Source organism: Gobio gobio (genome assembly GCF_949357685.1).
Source record: "Gobio gobio genome assembly, chromosome: 24".
Lineage (NCBI taxonomy): Eukaryota > Metazoa > Chordata > Actinopteri > Cypriniformes > Gobionidae > Gobio > Gobio gobio.
In genome coordinates, this window is record NC_137120.1 from 18,611,005 (window position 1) to 18,624,294 (window position 13,290).

Genomic DNA, 13,290 nt, shown 5'->3' on the forward strand with positions numbered 1-13,290 from the left:
ACCTGGTCGGGAGCAGGTTTACTTTTGTAAACCCAGAGTTTCTTTCGGTCACCTCCCCCTTTTTAAAGCGCCAGCGGTGTTAAAATACTTAATTCATTCATTCATGCTGCACAAATGCTTTTCATACTGAGTATTTTTTCTTAGCAAAATAAGAAAAATGCACTTAAATTTTAGGGAAACAAGACTAAATACTTATGTAATTTTTCTTATGTAGAAAATGCACATTGATTTAAGAATCTTTAGATATTTTGACTGGAAATTACAAGACAAAAGAAAAGCATTTTTTGCAATGCAGGTACATTCATTCACTGCGAATATTTTCATCAAGAGGACACAGTCAAAATGACAAAAATAGCTTCCTGTAGATGAGGAGGCTACAATAATTTGAAGGGAGTTACATTCATATCAGGAGAGGATTTTTTTGCTTGCTATATCCACCATGTTTTAATGAAAGTTTTATTATATAATATCAGAGATGCAGAGCATATTAGTAAGGCCAGTGTATGCAGAGAGGTAAGGAAAGTTTGCATCACTCACACGTGAGCTCTTTCTGAATATGTTTGTGTTTTTTCCTGTGCACAAACCCTTAAGAGCATCAAAGAGGAGTTTCACAGGATTGCAGGTCAGTGGTGTAGAAATCAGGTTAAATGACGTTCACTTGATATCTTGTTGCAACCTCTGGAAGTAACCTAATAATTAGAATTTGCTTTAGGATTTACAATGTGGTTGGATGCATTGGTATACAAATATTCCCATTGCACCTTCCGAAAATGAATCCGATTAGTATATGAATCAAAGGGAAAAATACCAGATGGAAGGGTAGTCTGAAATGATATGCCATACACCACAAGTGTTAAATATGTCAAATGTTTGTAAAGTCATGAAACATACACCCTAAGCTTTATCTGATTGAATTATGTTTTTATACTTAATTTTTAGCTGCTACCACTTTCTTTTTTCTTCTTTTTGTTTGCCCGTGGAATACCATGAAAATGAATATTAGTTCAATAACTTGCCGTTCTGCCAGTTTTCACCTTTGATATTATAACAATGATTAAGATTTAAACTTAGGTTTGACCCGGAAGAATGCAAACGTCTTTTTGTTGGATGCTGTTGCAATGGTGAATCATAATTTTGGAGCTCCATTGATCATGGCTTTTCATAGTCGTGGTGCACGCGCTTAACTCAGAGTCAGTCTACTCAGAGTTGATTGAACTGCCTCAATTCGGCTGTTCTGAAACCTTTCCCATCTCAGGGGGTGTCAACTCGGAGTTCAAGTTTGAACTCATTGAACCTTCTTATTGAAACGGGCCCCAGGACTTAAATCATGTTTATCAGGCATTCTGGGAGACACAACAAGTGAATAGTGAAATAAATTACATATTAATGCTCCTATAAAATATTAGATATTATTATGAAAATGTTACCAACTATTACCCTTCCCATTATTACACTTCTTTATTACACTTCATTACATTTTGCTCCAAGAACACATTAGATCCAGTGTATTGATGCATTACATTGAATGGGAAAACCCATGAATGGCCATATTACCCATATATCAATTAATGATATAGCTATCAATTAATTCCGTTATATCTTTCATAACATAGTTGAGAATAATCTTTAAATAAAGTTTGAACAATCCTAAAACCTGAAAATTGATTGGTGAATGAAAAAAAAAATCTGAAAGAAAAGTAATTTTCATGTCATTTTATTTTTTACACAACTGTCCCAGAGTCATATATGAATAAATATAATTAAAAAACAAAAAAACACACAAAAAAAACACCAACGTTTCTTATGCTCTACAATGTAATGACAATAAAAATAGTACATTCAGAAGGCTTCCTGGTTCTAGGGAGGATAAATGAAATAAAGACTATACATACATATTTCGGTGAGGAAAGTATCAAGGCGCCACAGAGAGGGATGGAGGCTGACTTCAGTATGTGTACTCGCTCGCATCAGTACGCTAGTACACGTGTGCGCGCGCGCTCATCACACCTTGATCCGCTTCACCTGCAGGTTCATGAAGGTCCCGCTCCTTTGCGCTTCACCAGTCTCTCATTGTTCAATAGCGCGTGAGGGAATCGTAACGATGCTCCTTGATTGGCTCGTTCACATGCCAGTTTATTTAGAGTCGCTGTTTCCCGCCATCGCCCCCTAAACGTGTGAACGCGCGCATCAGCATACGCTGTTAATTTATAAACCGAATTAAGGTAAGAAAGAGGCTTTATTTCTTTGCTTTTTATATGAAGCGGTTTCTTTAGATGTCATGCGTTTGTTGTCGGGTTAAGCCGCCGTGAGTTTTACACTCTTCAAAGTTCAAATAGATGCCTGTTAATATTTAATGTTCATGTTCTCCACTGCCTTAATACTGCTACACTTTAGGCCTATCGAGTGTGTTGTTTCTGGGGAGTATAAAATGTTGCTAAAGGATTTGTCTGCAGATTAATTTAACGTCGGTAACGTTAATTGATCATCCGGTTTAACGTTACCTACTTGCACCTGAATTGTGTTATGTTTACAGCTTGTAGGCTAACAGTTAGTTGTAACTTGTATGCCTCGGTTTACCTGATTTGTATCGATATTTACCCGTGGTTTTGTAACTACTTAATCAAGTTGCATGGCGTTGTCTCTAGGCTACGCATTTAACGTTACGTGTTATTGTTTCCATTTATCGGTGTCTTAATTTTTCATGTTGATTTGTACTGTTTTTTTTTTGTGTGTGTGGTGGTCATTGCAGAACTGAAACTAGTGATAATGTGAAACTTGCTTCGTGAAGCTTTGCGAAATGCGAATCATTCGTTTGCGCTTATCAAACTACTTTTTTTTATGGCGGTTGGCAAAACTTTTTAGTGTGCATTACCGCCACCTTCAGAAATGGAGTGTGGATCAGGATAGCTTACAATACCCGCTACAAAAAAAAAAAAAAAAAATATTCCCATCAATATAAACACACTTTTAATAACTAAATTATATCCTTCTAATAAGCCAAAAAAACAAACAAAAAAAAAACTGCGCTATACCCCACATCCCTTGAATTAATTTGTAATATTTCCTTAATTTCAAATCGAATTTTTCCCTCGGCCTACTTATAGCCTTTCTTTCAGAATCCTTTCCTGCTTGTACCTAGGACAATTAATAATTACATGTTCTATTGACTCTATACTATTACACTGCTCCCACAACCCAGTTTCATGTTTCCCTATTAAATTTAAGCATACACTTTAAAAAATGCTGGGTTAAAAAAACAACCCAAGTTGGGTAAATGGGCAAACCCAGCGATCGGGTTTTAACCCAGCAGTTGGGTGGTTGCTGGGTGGTTTTATGTAACTCAGCTATTTTTTTTATTTGAATTACTGTTACTTGCTTATGAACCCAAAGTATGTTGGAAATTAACCTGCATTAATGTTTAATAAATTAACATTATTAATAAGTTAGTGAATAATAAACAAACATTTATAAAATTGTTAACCTTTTTATGTCTGATTTTTTATTATTATTTCTGGGTTAATTTTATGTCAGCCACCCAGTAATTTTTTGGGTTAAATAAAATAAACCGCCGGGTTAAAACAACCCAATCACTGGGTTTGTCCATTTTCAACCCAACTTGGATTGTTTTTAACCCAGTATTTTTTTTTTATGGAGTCCAGTATGCCCAAATCTTTTTTTCAAAATGTCCTCTTTTTTTATTGCAATTATTTTCTCTCATTCCTCCTACTTTCTGGAGACTGTGGAACATTCTCGCTTTTGTTTCCACATTCCACTCCTCCTGCCACTTCCGCCTTACTATAATTTACTGCCATATATACCTACAATTTTTTGTGTTGCACTTTTTGCATATTTTTCTGCCAATTCATTTCCGTCTACTCTTATATGGGCTGGAATCCAGATGAATTTCACTATTACTCCTACAGTTTGGGCTATTTCCAACATAATGTCCTGTCTTGCTTCTGACATGTTTTTGAAACTGGTTATCGCACCACTGAATCTGACCCTATTAACACTTTGCTTGGTTTATTTTCTACCCGCCGTATAAAACTGCCACCGTCACGTGACTTGATTAAACAAGGCTTTGTTACGTCACAGTGTTTTCAAAATGTCAACGGCTTGCCGATTTCTGTTTTTAAAATAAAATAAAATCTTGGGGTAGTTTTAGACATTTGTAGATATTTAATGAAACATTTGTATGTAAGGAATTTGTTTTTCTCTTATTTGTCTGATTGACCAAGCTGTCCATAAAATAAACAAGACAAAGCCCTACAATTTAATAGCAAGCAACGCATGACTGCAACACTTTATATTTGGTGTTAGACTATTTGTTTATAATAGATTACACCTTTGTAATTGGTTTGTGAAAGGTGTTTTTAATGCATGTTTGAGCTGCATTTACATCATTCTGACCAGCAGGGGTCACCAGCGCGTGGCGTTTCGAGCGATTCGAAACAGTGAATCATTTTGTGAAGCAATCGGTTCAACTGATTCAAAGCTTCGAAATTATTAATTTGTCCCATCACAGGATGAAGAGTCGTTCACAATCTGTAAATGAAACCTCTCTCTGACTATCTGAGTGTTTTCAGTAGGGCTGCTATGGAGGACAATAATGATGTACATGATAAAACAAAGATCAATGTGTTAAATCTAGGGATGCACCGAAATGAAAATTCTTGGCCGAAACCGAAAACCAAAAAAGAGGAAACCAAGGCCGAAAACCCGAAACACCGAAATAAATAATGCCAATTATTAGTACCATTGCATTTATGGCTATGACTGTGTACTAACTTTACTAAAATCAAGGCATTGCAATTGCATAAACTAATATTAAAGTTTCAAAGAATAAATCAATTACAAATTATGCCAATATTTATTTAGCACATTGCAACAATGCACAGTATAAAATAAAATTCAAACTAATATGTTTAACTTGACCCCACTCATTTGTACATTAAATAATAATGTGCAGACCTACAGAAAGGTTTTAAAATTAAATGTTCTCATAAAAACAAAGCACATTTAGGTCTAGTGCATTTTAATTTTTTCTCTGTAGGACTACTACAAGAGAGTGCATTCAGAACAGGTGCATTAGGTCTAATAATTAACACTCAAATAACATAGTACGCAAACATGTAAACTTCACAAAGCAGTTTTTGCAATAACTTCTAAATCTGATTATAAAATAGTTTTTTATCCAATTCGTTGTTGAAATATAATCATTTATACACAGTGTCTGTCATTTTCATGACAGGTTTATTTAAACATACATGAAATAATCAAGATATCATTAACAGGTTAAGTAGAATATAATAAATATAACGGCTAATATAGGTCATATATTTAGTGAAAGAGTTGATTTACTCTAGTGAATAAAATTCTGTGAACATTGAATGAGTGTGAGGTAAATATGATGCTAAAGTGACATTACATTATTTTACAGCAGTTATATTGACGTCTTTTCGCCGTTGAAACACTGATTGAGCGATTACACCACATATGATACGTGACAGTAAGTTGTATCCTCGACACACCTTAGATGTTTATTCATGTTTATTCTTAAGGAAGAGATGATCGATCGCACTCACAGATGCGCCGCCGCCGCTTGAACTGTGATGTGATCAGTGATGCCACATTAAAGAGCGTCAAAACGGCATTTATCGTTTGAATTTCGTGATGCATGTTGATTAATGTTTGTGTAGGAACTTGGATTGAAGTGTGTTCCGCGCTTAAAACATGCCCACTGTTAAAGATTGCATTCGGAAACCATTCGGTTTCACTGTGAAGTCTGGTCCTCTTCTCATCGAGAACATGAGCTGCTGCACTGAACAGCTCTAGCTGTGCTTGTGCATGAAGCAGACGTGGGTGTTTCTCAGATATACTGAAATAGGTTCACACCGCAGACATGTTGCTTCAGACAAGCACGTGCAGGTCGCGGTTTCTGTTTGTGTCATAACATTTCGGCCGTGTTGTTTCGGTGATAAGTCTTTAGGGCGAAAACCAAAAATGCACTTTTGGGCCATTTTCGGCCGAAAATTTTTGGTGGCCCAAAATTCAGTGCATCCCTAGTTAAATCAATTTCCGTTATCTTTGCATAGACTTGACAGGAAACAATGTCATGTTTTTTTCTATCTGTTTTTTTCTTTCATTTAATTCTGATTAATTTATCTGAATGCTTGCAGTCTGTTATGTCTGGTGCAGTTATGAGACGAATGAATTCCTCTGTTCTGGAGGTCTATATATATATATATGTATGTATGAAGCGAAGTGAAGTGACATGTGGCCAAGTATGGTGATCCAAACTTGGAATTTGTGCTCTGCATTTAACCCATCCAATTGCTCACTCACAGTAGTGAAAACATAGCCTGGATGCCAGCCGAACTTAGCCCCGCCCACAACATTTTTACTCGGGCAGTTCGGTCTGGACTTGATCGGTAGAGGAGTAATTATGCCTGAACAGAAACTGTTCGGACCAATGAAATTGTCAGGGCGGGCTTTAGACGATGATGGACAGATGATCAACAGTAACGTAATCATCCACGTCATCAAAAGCCGCTTGGGTTGAATTTGTTCTAATCCTAACGGAGAACTTGTTCGTACATGCATTCACCTTTACTATTTCTCTCAGAAATGATGATTGTGTTGGTAAGTACTCTGTGTATCCTTAAATTCTTTTTTTACAACACCGGCAAAGTTAGTTTACACTCATCTTTTTCTTCTAACGTTAGTCCAGTGTGCGTGCAGACAGGGTTGCCAAGTGTTTACAACAAAACCCGCCCAATTGCTAACGTTCCTCAAAACTAGCCAAAAACAAGCCCAATAGCTTTCCAAGGGGGTTCTCCAGGAAAAAAGGCATTTGGGGGGTAAAATATGTGTTATTTTGGAAGGACTGCCTGCTAAAATTCGCATTCCTGGGTCTGTATATCACATAATTGCGGTCGCTTCAACCCGTGGACTTGGCAACACAGTGCAGTTGAGTTCTGTTGACATTTGACAACTAACGTTATGCGTCGCTCGGTCGCTCCGTTGCTCTGATTGGTTGTAGGTCTATCCAATTGAGGTCTTTCCTAGTTCGGTTGAAACACGCCCCATAATCACAGCCCAACGGAGCAGAATCAGACTCATATTCTGACTAGAATTGAGTATGACGACGTCAGGCTAGTGAAAGCACACACCGTGAACACACACCCAGAGCAGTGGGCAGCCATATTGCTGCGGCGCCCGGAGAGCAGTTTGGGGTTCGGCATCAAGGGCAGGGCTCTACATAGCGACCATTTTGGGCGCATTTGCGCCTGAAAATTACTGCGTGCGACTGCAGAAAAATATTTCGGCGCACCGGTGCGAGTGACCCGATCGCTTCTCATGAATAGATCGGATTAAAACAATCGGAATAAAAACTACAAACACTGACTGACTGAGCAACTGTTACGTTTCGTGCTGCAATCAACTGCTTTTCATGCTTTCTGTCAGTGGAGCAAGTCCAAAAAACGTGTGCGACGGACTACACTTCACAGATTAAAAGGTGAAACCTCGGTCTATGGATGAAACGGGCGTAACGCGGCCATGCGCACTTACCAGACGCCTCGCGCTGATGTTTCTTTGCAGCCAAACTTAACTAGAAATCCCACATTTGGATTATCATAAACAAGGTCGGAAATGCCACCAAGAATGAATTAATAAAAAATAATTTAAAAATGCCCCTGTATGAGTTCTTGATTTAATCTTTATCAGCTGCAGTCCATAACATTTATTGTGTTTAAAAATTACTAGATGCATATTAGTGAGTACATCATGAATCCATTTTCCAAACCGTGTTTTTATCTTACCCTGAATCACTACGGTACACATATAATAAGTGTTTATATTCTGACTATTCAATTCCAGTTGGGGTCGCAGTGCTGTGGAGGAGCACAGTCCCTGCGTAACTCGCCATAGACATAACAGAGAGAAGTAGTTCCGGCTGCAATGTTCTTCCGCAAGATGCACGCAGTTCTGTTTATTAAGCGCCAGAGCGCCAAAAGTTACGGACAGCTATTGCTCCGAGTTGGCATGATTGCAAATGTGAGACTGATCTTGTAAAAAAAAGTCTAATAGACAAGTTGATATTAAGTAACAACGTTTTAGCCACAATACTGTTTATTTCGTGAAAATCAAAACTACACCAGTTGTGCATCTCCAAGCGGTTCGATCGAATTAATCTGCGTTTGAACGATTGAATGAATGACTCACACATAGACTTGACGCCAGCTACTGGCTGTTTTATTTTCATATTTATACTTTGCATGGACTTTTTATTTAAAATATAAATATTTTAACTAAGTTTAACTTGTACATAGCCTATTTCTAAATTCAAAAACTTAACAACATAATTTACCCATGAGCTGCATGTAAATGTATCTAAACACCACTTCAGATAGAGCTTCTGTGCCACTTCTACTTTTGATGCTGATTTAATTACATTGGTAACAGTCTGGTTGTGTCTTATTGCTCTAACTGAATTTATTGTTTAAATTAACATTTTAAAAACAACTTTTCTATTTTAATTGAAGAAATTGACAAAAGATGATGCATGCATTGAATAAGATTAGAAAACATTGCTCTTATAATGGTAAAAATGCCCCTGGACATTAATTTATAGGGACAAAGATCATCCTGTAATGGGAAAGTTATAATTGGAATACGTGTTATTGATCAGAAAGTGGCAAGTGCTCCTAAATTTTTGACTGTGCTCCTTATTTTTTTTAATTAGGAGCACAAGTGCTCCTCAAGAAAAATGTTCGCGTAGAGCCCTGAAGGGTCTCACCTCAGTCGTGGTATTGAGGGTGGAGGAGAGCGCTGGTTATTCACTCCCTCCACGACAATTCCTGCCGGACCTGCAACCTTCGGGTTTCAAGTCAGACTCTCTAACCATTAGGCCACGACTGCCCCCAGTCGATTGCCCCCATAAACACACCATATGCAATCGACTGGGGGCAGTCATGGCCTAATGGTTAGAGACTAGGGGCAGTCGATGGAAACGCATATTGGTGTGTTTGTTTAGTGCTAGGCTGGGTGATATAGAAAATAAGCCATCATTTTTTTGGTAAGTAATCTGACATGCTTAAGTTTTGTTGCTCACATTTCTTTACATACTATGGCCCGGTTTCACAGACAGGGCTTGGACTAAGCTAGGATTAGGGCTTAGTTCAATTAGGACATTTAATGGTGCACTATGAAACTATTTGTAAATCATGAGAAAATTGCTATTTTAACCAAGGAACCGGGACGTGTGAGGGAGTCGCCTGTTGATTGCATCATATCTGCGTTACCCTCGGTTTCTGGTTTTATTTTGAAGAAACTCTTTACTCTTACTGCAGTGTGCAACAAGTGTCATAGCAGCTGCCGAGCGAACGCACAGCCTAACGTCATAACCTCATTTTCAACACACACAGATGTATCTAATATGATAAACAGAGGACCGGAACAGCGGAAGTGGCGATTGTGGCATAATAAAACTCCTGCCGGCGACTATGCCATAATAAAAGTCCCGCTGTTTGTGAGCTGTCTGTTGCGCTCTTCTTCTTAACAATCGCTCCAGCGGCCTTGCTCGGCTCCCACAACACTCGTTCCTGCTCTGCTTCATATAACAGTAACGTTAATAATTGCATCCATGAACATGATTTCTGCCCGAGTCCTATCCCGATTCTTTTCCCAGATAGATAGATAGATAGATAGATAGATAGATAGATAGATAGATAGATAGATAGATAGATAGATAGATAGATAGATAGATAGATAGATAGATAGATAGATAGATAGATAGATAGATAGATAGATAGATAGATAGATAGATAGATAGAGAAGTGACAGAGATGGAGGGAGAATATTGAAAGGAAATGAACGAATAAGCTGCGTGTTTTAATTGGCTTTAAAAAGTTAATGAATAACGAAGTGCAATATGTGGTGGCCGGTGTTGATTCTGTGGCGCACCGCCACCTCTCTATAGCTGATGATGGATCAAACTGCTGAAGCTCTGGGCCTTCTGTTGATATGAGGATCAGCAGCTCTGAAAGGCGAGAGGATGTGAGACTGCTGCTGACATCTGATTTTATTCTCATTTGCGCACTAAAGAATCTTTCGCAGTTGGCAGAGCAGATTGGGAGAACAAGAATCTGAACAAGATGAAGAATGTTTTGCATCTCATCTGTTCTCTGTAGGGTTGTTTCAGTAGCAGTGTCCGATACAGGTGGGTCCAGGTAGGACTTGCCATGAAGATCATTAGACACTCGTCTTTTCAATTATCTCCATTCCCCAGGGATTTCTTCAACTTGATGTCCAGATGAACAAGCTTCTCTCTGAATCATCCAGTGAGGACCTTCAGCTCCTTGTTGCCATACAACAGTTCAAGTTGCTTTCTTTCATCAGGCCACTTGTCATGGTTGAAAATTGCAAATGCTGACATCACAGCTTTTGCATTTTGATCTTTGTTAACTCCAAGCAGGTTATCCAATTTAGCATGAAGGTATTTCTCACAGGCTGAACATGCATGCTTCATCTGTTTTCTCAGATTGTCTATCAGACTGTCTCTTTCCCCTCTCAAGTCGATGCCCTGAAAAGTTGTGGTATAAACACCAGGAGTTTGCTTTTCCAGACACTGTGTTGAAAGTTTCAAGCATACCATTTTGGAGAGGGTTGGTTTTCATGTAGTCAAGACTGGTCAAACAGCTCTCCACTGCAGCAACAGCACTTGGTAGGATGAGGTCTGCCTTCTGTAGAATCTGACTGTTGCTATCTCCTGCAGCACATCAGCCAGGAAATGACAAAAAGCAACAAACTGCAGATCCTTCAGGGTTTTGAAAACCTTTCTCCCTTTACCAGCAATGTCAGCATTGTGACTGGTCTGGGCCAAATTCTCCATGTGAATAGCAACAGCTGCATACTGCCCAGCTTGGCTCATAAGATCATCTTTTCACTTTAAGAAGATATTCAGTGCCCTGTCTAGATGAGGCACCCAACCTTGTTTCTTTCACTAGCTTTGGTTTGTAGAACCTAGATTTAATTTCTTCACACACTCTCTTAAGTTCTCTGTGGCTCTTTGGGCTGAAATGGTAGGTTTTACAAATCAAGTGCAAGGTATCATTTACACGACTCACTAAGCTCACCTCTTTCAAAATCGCAAGAAGTGCCAGCTCCAGCCTGTGAGCCATACAGTGAATGTCTATCAGTTTTGGATTGTCCACTCTGTTTTGCAGAATCACCATCTGTTTGGCCCATGTTCACATTTTCACCATCAGCACAGAATCCAACAAGCTTTTGCTTCCAGTCATCTAATCCAAATTTTGACATGGAGGATCAAATGCAGTCAGTCAAACCATCAGCATGAGCATGTGATAGCTCTGTGATCGAGACAAGAGATGATTAACTGGCAACCCATCATGTAAATATCTGACATAGATAGCTTCATTTTCTGTCACAGAAGAATCTGTTGCACCATCAATCATGACTGATATGACAATCTTTCACTGTATTTGCCTCTATATCCTGTAAATCTGCGGCAATGTTTGAAACTAGTTCAGCGCAACGAACATCATTATCATACGTTGGGGAAATGTCCAGGCCATTTTTTTCCTGCATCAGTATTAGTGGCTTCATCTGAGAGAAACTTAATTCCTCCTTTGTGATATAATATGCTGTATTCGTTTTCACAGAAAGCTCACGTCTCTCTGCGCAGTTATTCTTTTTATTTTGAGTTTGAAACCCTTTTGAGATCGCAGAATTTGAAATGATATCTGCGCTAAACTTATTCTTTGCATTTAACTCAGTCACAGGCGAGTAAAATCTGAAAATGTACTAGCCATTGGCTAATTTAACCCTCTGGAGTTTGACTTGTTTTGGGGCACTTAAGAAGTTTTGACATGCTCTGACATTTGTGCTTTTTTCAGTTTATAATCACATTAATGGCTAAAGTGTAATTACACTGTATTCAGCACAAACTGGGCTACCATAATATCTGGGCAACATGTACATGCCTGAATTTTTGAGAGAATGTTTGTGTGGTTTTAAATTAAGGCCTCAAAAGACAATAGATTTGTGTCCACAAGACTTTTGACTAATGGGTGTTGTTGCCTAGAGTTTTTGCTTCAAACAGATGTGAGAATCATTGAGCCTACTCATTCACATAAAACAATATATTGGTTTACATTTTGTAAGACACTTTTTCTTTACAAAGGCCATATGTGATGAGGTGTGAATGATCATGAATAATGCTGGGTATCACATAGGGATGTGACGGTGAGGAAATTTTCCCACCGGTTAATTGATGTGTGACAACACCGGTAATACCGGTATCACCGGCGGAGGCTTTTAAATCACTAATTCTATCTAACCGAAAGTAACATGCACACGACCGCTCTGAACTGAAAACGCGCCAGTGTTGCGTATTCACACACCGTGAATGACAGCTCGTCTGTAAATGCGCGCTCTGTGAGGCCATGGGTGCGTCTCAATCAGTTCCCTAGTTCAGTAGTCAGGGCACTGATCAAGCATTAATCAGTCTATGATTGAGATGCACGCCATGAATGAATAACAGTTCGTCCGTAAAGCCTTGTTTATACTCGACGCGCCCGCACGAGCGCGAGGGTGCGCGCGGCAAAAATAAATGCGCGCAGTCAGCGTAGCGGAGGCTCGCACTGCGGAGCCAGGCGAAAGTAAACAATGTGCGGCCGTGCACATTTTACTTTCGGTTTTGAATTAGCGCCAATTCGGCTGCGGGTTGCTTGAATTGTGGGTTCATTAGTCTATTATTTTTAATGAAAAACACAACAACAAAACAAATGACAAACTCCCTTAAATAGGCGCTTTTACGTTTCGCTTTGAAACCAAATCTTCCGCGATCATCTCAGTCAGCTCCTCACTCTTAAATCTGATGAATGACTCCTGCCGCTGCCGAGACTCACGGTCGGATCCTGCTTTATTAAGCAGATACGTTCAGTTTTTATTTGTATTGTCTGTTCTCTAACTGAACTAAATTATTTTATTACTATAAAAAAATCAAAAAATGCAATGCAATTATGATTTCAAAGCGTATATGGTGAATTCAGGTTGATTGGGACAATTTTTCAGTCATTTCAATGGCAAAATGTTTCTGAATCATTTGATTTTGTAAACGATTTGATACACACAATACTCAAAAATAATTTCGAGTTTCGGTTAATTTATGAGAGACGCGTGCAATGCATGGTCGCCAGTGCTAAGGCTATTGTCTGCTATATTTGATTCTTATTAAATAAGAAGCAAATATATTAAACATTGATT